Here is an 8,126-nt window from a genome sequence, read left to right on the forward strand (position 1 = left end):
TACTTTGTATATGGATGCCTCATGTTACGAAGTTTCTGTCAGTCACATGTCCAATGTCCTTAACCTCATTGTCATGGTTCAGTGACTACTTGAAAAAAAAAGTTAAGATTTTTTGAAATGTTAAATTCTCTCATATTAATAGGATAACTATATTTGGTATGTGCGTACCTTGCAAGGTCCTCATGCCAGTCAGACAGTTTACACTTGACCTTAACCTCATTTCATGGATCAGGGAACAAGGTTAAGTTTTGGTGGTCAAGTCCGTATCTCAGCTATAAGCAATAGGTCTAGTATATATGGTGTATGGACGGACTGTATGGTGTTCATGTCCAACTGGCAGGTGTCATCTGACCTTGACCTCATTTTCATGGTTCAGTGGTTACAGTTAAGCTTTTGTGTTTTTCTTATACTGTATGCAATAGGTCTACAATATTCGGTGTATGGAATGATTGTTGTACATGTGTAGCAGGCAGGTATCATCTGACCTTGACCTCATTTTCATGGTTCAGCGGTCAAAGTTAAGTTTTTGATTTTTGGTCTTTTTTTCTTATACATTTGTACTATATGCAATAGGTCAACTATATTTGGTGTATGGAAAAATTTTATGATCTTTAGGTTTTATTTAACCTTGACCTCATTTTCACGGTTAATTGTTCAGTGTTAAGTTTTTGTGTTTTGGTTTGTTTTTCTTAAACTATAAGCAATAGGTCAATTATATTTGTTGTATGGAAGAATTGTTAGCTGTACATGCGTGCCTAGTATGGTTCATCTGACCTTGACCTCGATTTCATGGTTCATTGTCAATGTTTAGTTTTATTGGTTAATGTTAAGTTTATGTGACAGTTGGAATAAAGCTTTACAATAAGGACTATCAACATAATATCAATGATTATTAAAGAAGGCGAGACATTTCAGTGTGTGCACTCTTGTCTATAGTCAGTATGCCTCTTTACAAATGGAAAAACTGCTGAATTTTCGTTTCCATTCTCTTAACTGAAGTTTATCTCTACCAAATGTTATGAAACTTATACACAAAACTCCGATTAGGTATAAATTTAGGAAGTGTCACTTAACCATTAATTATTCAGTTGTCTCCCTTCATAACTTTATATGATATGCAAGCAGGAGCATCATCTGTGTCCCGTTTTTCCCATTTATGTAATTCTCCACCAAATTATTTTAAATTTTGAAACATGTTAGGGGCCTCTAAATACTGATTGAGATTTGACCAATTTCACTTTGGTAGTTCAAAGAATGATCTGTTATTTAAAGTGAAGTAGCTCTAATTTTAGGAGAAAAATGGTTTTCAAGCAATCATATGACCTACACATAAGTAGTCGAGTAACAAAGCTCTCACAGCAATAGTTTTGAACTTTTTACTATTGCAAGTGATTCAAATTATATCTTTTTAGGGTCTTTTTAAACACTCAAGGATTTATTTCATTATTATTTTCCTCAAATGATAAATCATTTGATGTAAACACACTGTATGGAAAAAGTAGAATAACAAAAATACCAATCAATTTAAATCAAAACGAAAATTCAACTAATCAAATGACAAAATCAAACGCTCAAACACATCAAAAGGATGGATAAAAACTCATATTCCTGACTTGGTACAGGAATTTTCTTATTTGTAAAACAGTGGATCAAAGTTGGGTTTATAGCTAGATAAACCTCTCACATAAAATTCCATTATATTGACAACAATGTGTGAACAAAACAAATAGGTAAAAAAAATTAAAATAGGGGTACAGCAGTCAACATTGTGTTATAATCTTAAACACTATAAAACAGACAAATATGTCAACAAAGAATGTCAAAAATACAAATAGACAAAGCATACTAGCAAAAATGAGAGAGATAAATATAAAAAAATTACATAACACACTGGTGTAGGTGTGTTTTAATCTGTCCATAATAGCTTGGCCAGGCGAAGACAGATAGCATAAATACAATCAATCAACAAAATGCTCAAAATTCTATTGATATTAAGTAAGAACATGGATAACAAGTCAAATCATGAATGCAAACTTATCCAAAATTACATGATCTGAATTGTTATGCGACTTTGGGTTAAAAAAAACCTCTAAAATAAATTTTAATATTTAATCTTTTGTATGTCCTTTATGTCTTTGTCTTTACAAAACAGTAAAATAACGACTGAACAACAGGAACCCCTATTAAAACTGGGGGTGATCTCAGGTTCAGAAGAGTAAGCAGACCCTGCTCCACATATGGCACCCATTGTGTTGCATATAGTACTACAAACGCGTTGATAAGTCTAATAAGTACATCATTTTAGGAGAAAGGGTGATGAAATTGTAATTACGTCACTTGGAACATCTGTTGTCATCTGTGAAACAGATATAACATACCAGATAAACAATTTGTGATTAAATTAACGAAGGGATGATTTCAATTTTACCACTTGAAACTCTTGGCTGAATAGCTTCCTTATGAGCAGTATTTCTCTATTAAGGACAGCATGACAGGAAATACAAGCAACAGGCTGGATATCATATAAACTGGCAGATATATACTCCGTGTGCAGGTGCTCCTATACTGTTGCTACATAGAAAGGGACATTTTACAATTGGGAAGATGAACTCATCTCTTTACTCGAAATGTTTTGTTTCCAACCAAACCTCATTGTCAATTTCTAGTTGTTAGTCAAGATATGAGACAGACTTGATTGTATCTGGTGAATCTTTAATAGATTACCTTAGCTGTTTTGCAAAACTTTCAGGAATTTTTGGTCCTCAGTGCTCTTCAACCTCGTACTTTATTTTGCCTTTTCAACTTTTTGATTCGATCATCACTGGTGAGTCTTTTGTAGACCAACGTGCGTAAATACAAAATTTCAATGCTGGTACAATGTATCTGAAAAGTGAAAGTTAAAGAATACTGTTTACTTCTTTTTCCTCTTCCTAAGTCAGTCACATATGATTACAGTTACAAGTAGCCAAAAAGAGGTGCACAGTTTGTTCCCATGAGAATGCAAATTGTTTGGTGACTAAAAGCATGGCATCCAAACGTAGCAAATATGTTGTCAATCAAGAAATCAAGCATCTTGATAATGGTAATTTCAGAGAATTTTTTTGTTTCAATCTGAGATATTTACAGAGTACAATCCAGGCTAAGATGAGATACTTGTTTCTACTTTGGTCATTCTTTGGTTTGAACAAAACAGGACCAACTCTTTCAGTGTGTTTGTTAGTTTGGAATGGGGAATATTTCAACGGTGTAGAGTGAAGAAAAGTCAAACGTTTTAATAGTATATCAAGGTGAAAGAGTCTGATTGTATTTACTATAAAAGATCTTTGGATTCATTTAGTATCCACATCTGATTCACGCCGCCTCTAGTATACTAGTAGGTATACTTTCACATTAAATCTAAAGCCCGACTTTGATTAATTGATGATGATATTTATGTTTATGATATAGAAAAAAGTTTCTTGGAGCAATCGGAAGACCTAGCAAAATAACTTGGTTTGTAAGGACACTCATGTATCTAATACAGCAAAGGAAGATTTACACAATACAGCTAGGTGCTGAGATAGGTAGGAAGATCTACACAATACAGCTAGGTGCTGAGATAGTAGCCTGCCTTCCTTTTCTCATATGAAATGCAGAATCATAGGTATTATTTTGAATCTTACTTAATATATTGAATCATCATAAATAAATAGAATAATTTATTTCTTGTTAAAGATTATATGTGGAATAAAAGTATTTTTGGGCCAAAGTATTGACATCAACCATTGTAATCTTTTCTCCTTATCTACTACCAATATCTTTGCTTTGCTTTGTCGTATATGGGCGTTTTTCAATAAAAGCGTATCTTTCAGACCTAAAAAAATGGAAAATCAACTTGTCTAAAATTTAATTTCAAGAGTTATTTTGAATACTTCTATAATAGACCTGTTTGTAAACAAAAAGTGCAATCTTAAATATTCTTTAAAATGATATTATTTTCATAATTTGTGTACTGTTTCGTAAGTCCCCTACGAAATTTCTTCTAAATACACATATTTTTTGCAATTTTAAATGTTTCCTATAGACATTCCAGTTTGTTTACTTTAAATACTAGAAAAATATTATTTTTTTTTCTGAATTGGAAAACCATTTTTATCGATAAAGATTAGACAGTACTTCACATATGAAGGTTCAACTCACATTACGCAGTGGACATTTTGATGCGTTTCGTAATGGACAAAACCGTTTCGTAGTGGACAAAAAGTTTCGTAGTAGACATCAACCCTATTATATGTTAATAAAAACATAATAAAAATTACATGAAACTAACCCTTGTTATTTGTTTTGCACGAATATAATTGAAAAAAGATTTAAAAAAGACTCCATGGCAGTGGTAGTGTCCACTACGAAACGTTTTTCTCCCATACTTGTTTCGTAGGGGACCGTTTCGTAAGGGACGTATTCGCATGTTTTATTTTTTCCCCACAATCCCTATATTGCAATAATAACAAGACTGATTGTATTCATCAAAGCATTAATCAAGCTGTACACTGATATTTTTTTCATAATTTTAAAACAAGACACTGAAGGAGATTTGACCCGTTTCGTAGGGGACATTTTCAAAAATACGGTATCACTCTGGTCCATTTGATGTGCTCAATTTTTCTTACCAACAATTTAATTGCCGTTATAAAAGGATCACTTCTTTTGTAAGACCCTAATGTATATATCTCTTGCAAACAAAAATTACATTGATTTTATAAAACTGTTTATTGGCAAATTTTAATGACTTCGTTTCGTAGTGGACATTTTGTGAGGGACACACCTTCTGAAATTAAAAAACCTATATTGAAATGTGTTTATTAGAATATGTTGGCTCTGAACATACTTTTGAATTATTAAAGAACTTATGTAAAGTAAAAAAAACATTTATTTCTTCATTTTTTTACGATATTTTAGAGTATGAATGTTGAACAGGCGGTCTAGGGACATGCCATTTTGGTTGTTTTGGACCATTCAGGAGTCAATATCTTATCAATCCCTCTAAAAATAAACTGTTTCTTTGCTTAAAAATGTAAAATCTAATTCAATGTACTGACTGCACAAAAAATTACTTGCAAAGATCAAACACATTTTTTTTTAAAGTGGATAGGACAAGAAAATACGTTTTTATTGAAAAACGCCCATATAACTCAAGCATAAACACCAAATCATTCACGAAATTTGGAAGTTTTTGTGGTTTACTTAACACAGGTCAAGTACACATTGCATTGATTTCTTATTTTCTGTTCTTAAGTTATGCCTCTCAATGATGTGAAAAAAAACTCTACTCTACTTATATTATGTATGAAATAGAAGATGTGGTATGATTGCCAATCGGAAACAACACTCCACAAGAGACAAAAATGAAACGGAAATTAACAAATATAGGTCACTTCAACAATGAGCAAAGCCCGTACCGCATAATCAGCTATAAAAGCCCCGAAATGACAATGTAAAACAATTCAAACGAGAAAACTAACGGCCTTATTTATGTAAAACTAGAGGCTCTAAACAGATAGAATCATGACAAAATTGTGTTTTGGTGGTTGTGATGTGTTCGTAGATATTGGCCCACTCCACAGGCACTAATAAGTTTAAGTAGATTTGACAACCGAAAAATCGAAAAATAACGGAAATTCGGGACGGGGTGACATTTATCAAAAAATTCGTAAGGGTTCCACGGAACCCCGTGTCTCGCCTACTTTTGCTGTTAATCGCAGACTCAACAAAAATGAGGAAAAACATCAATAAAAATTTCCCTCTCGATACTGTCTTTTGATTGAAAGAAGCTTCCAAGTTTGGTAAAAAATCCAGGATAGTTTATGAATCTAATAAATGTTTTATAAACTTTAACTGCAGACTGTATGTAATGTTAACTGGAAGAAAAACTAAGTCTATTTATAAGTAAAATACGGAAAAAGTGATTTTTTTTTACAAAATTTACTTCTGAATAATATCTTATGATCAGAAACAAGCTTTTGTCTAAGTTTGGTAGAAATCCAGGATAGTTTAAGAACATTATAAAAATTTTAAAAACTTCAACCACACTGACAGAGTGAATGTTTTTTTTTCTGGCAAAAAAACTAAGTCCATTTATAAGTAAAATACGGAAAAGTGGAAATTTATTTTTACAAAATTTTCTTCTTGATACTATCTTATGATCACAATCCCTATATTGCAATAATAACAAGACTGGCTCGACAAAAATTTATTTTAGTACCTGGTGTTATATTAAGGTATATATAAAAAAAAATCTTAGACAACTGCCTGTGGCCCACTCCTGTGACGCCATATTACTTTACTGAACACTCTTGCTATTGTACAATATATCTATCTATAATGCACTTTGCCCAGTAGTTACAGAGAAAACATTTTGTAAAAATTTACCAAAATTTATGAATATTGTTACATTTTACCCCTATGTTCTTCTTTTAGACATGGCAGCCATCTTGGTAAAGGATTACAAAAATTTAAGAAAAAATGGTAAAATTGATTATAAAGGGCAAAAAATCCTTAAGGGGTCAATTGACAATTTTGCTCATCATGACTCATTTGTAGGTCTTACTTTGCTGTACGTTATTGCTGTTTCCAATTAATCTCTATCTCTATCTATAATAATATTTGAGATAACAGCAAAATTTCCTTAAAATTACTAATTCTGGGGTAGCAACCCAACAAACGGTTGTTCGATTCATCTAAAAATTTCAGGGCAGTTAGATCTTGACTTGATAAACAATTTTACCTATGTCAGATATGCTCTAAATGCTTTGGTTTCAGAGTTATAAGCCAAAATCTTCATTTTACCCCTATGTTCTATTTTTAGCCATGGCGGTCATCTTTGTTGACTGGCCGGGTCGCGGGACACATTTTTTGAACTAGATACACCAATGATGATTGTAGCTTAGTTTGGTTAAATTTGGCCCAATAGTTTCAGAGGAGAAGATTTTTGTAAAAGTTAACAGACGACGCCGGACGACGGACGACAGACGACGGACGCCAAGTGATAATTGCTAATGAAACGACTCTCCACCAGAACCCAAATAACAAACTATACGACCTCCAGCCATGAACAAAAGTGTACAAGAACAACATAAAAATGAAGTATACAAATCAGTTTAAAAAACTAAACTCGGTCATCAGAAATATGCATAATGAAATAGTGTACAAACATTTTAATTCTAGGTACCACAGTTTAATGTCTGTACGTTAAGTTTCAAAATATAATGGCGTATTCTAAACAGATAACCAAATTTAAAGTGATAATAAACAAAAATCAAAATTCTGCTGAGACTAGTACTATAGTAAAGTTAAATGTTGTATGAACATGATATGCTTGGCTTTCTGGAGCACCTGAGTTTTGGGTTGTGTTTGTGTTGCTCATTCTTTGGTTTTCTATGTTGTGTTGTGATTATTTGTCTGCTGATCTTTTTTCTATTTTTGGCCATGGACTTGTTGGTTTATTATCGACTTGTCAGTTTGGTTGTCTCTTTGGTATCCTTCGCCTCACTTTTGCAAATACAAAATAATTCCGGTTGGTTAGCGACGTGATTCGTTGTAAAATATGGCAAAACAATTTAGTATAATAAACGACTACATTCATTTTGATTTTAAGGAAATATATAAAATTGCTAAAAAGTATTTCAGTAAGTGTAATTCAATTTACAGGTGGATTTGGCAGGCTTTAGATTTTGACCTTCTGAGTGGGGAAAACATACAGGGAAAATTGACCATACCTCTTTATTTTACTATGAAATCGAAACGTGATCTATTTTTTTAATCAGTCAGGGGAACATTTACACTTACATGCAGTAACATGCGAAATACCCCAGCCAAGATACCAGACTGATGATTCAGTATGTCAGGCCCGTGGCTACATAACTTGTCCATTTGTAGTGGTGCTAAAATGAAAACGAGAAGAGAGCCAACTCAACTGATACGAGGGTTTCGGGTACATTCATTACACATTCAGTCGTTGTCTTGAATTGTGTCTATTGTTGTCTTTTAATGTCTTTTTCACTATTAGATAAAAGAGTTTAAATGTGTCAAACGTTGTCAAATGTCAGTTATCCCTTGAAGCTAACGTTTATTTTTTAAACTATTTTTTT

The sequence above is a fragment of the Mytilus edulis genome, chromosome 6 (assembly GCF_963676685.1).
Source record: "Mytilus edulis chromosome 6, xbMytEdul2.2, whole genome shotgun sequence".
Lineage (NCBI taxonomy): Eukaryota > Metazoa > Mollusca > Bivalvia > Mytilida > Mytilidae > Mytilus > Mytilus edulis.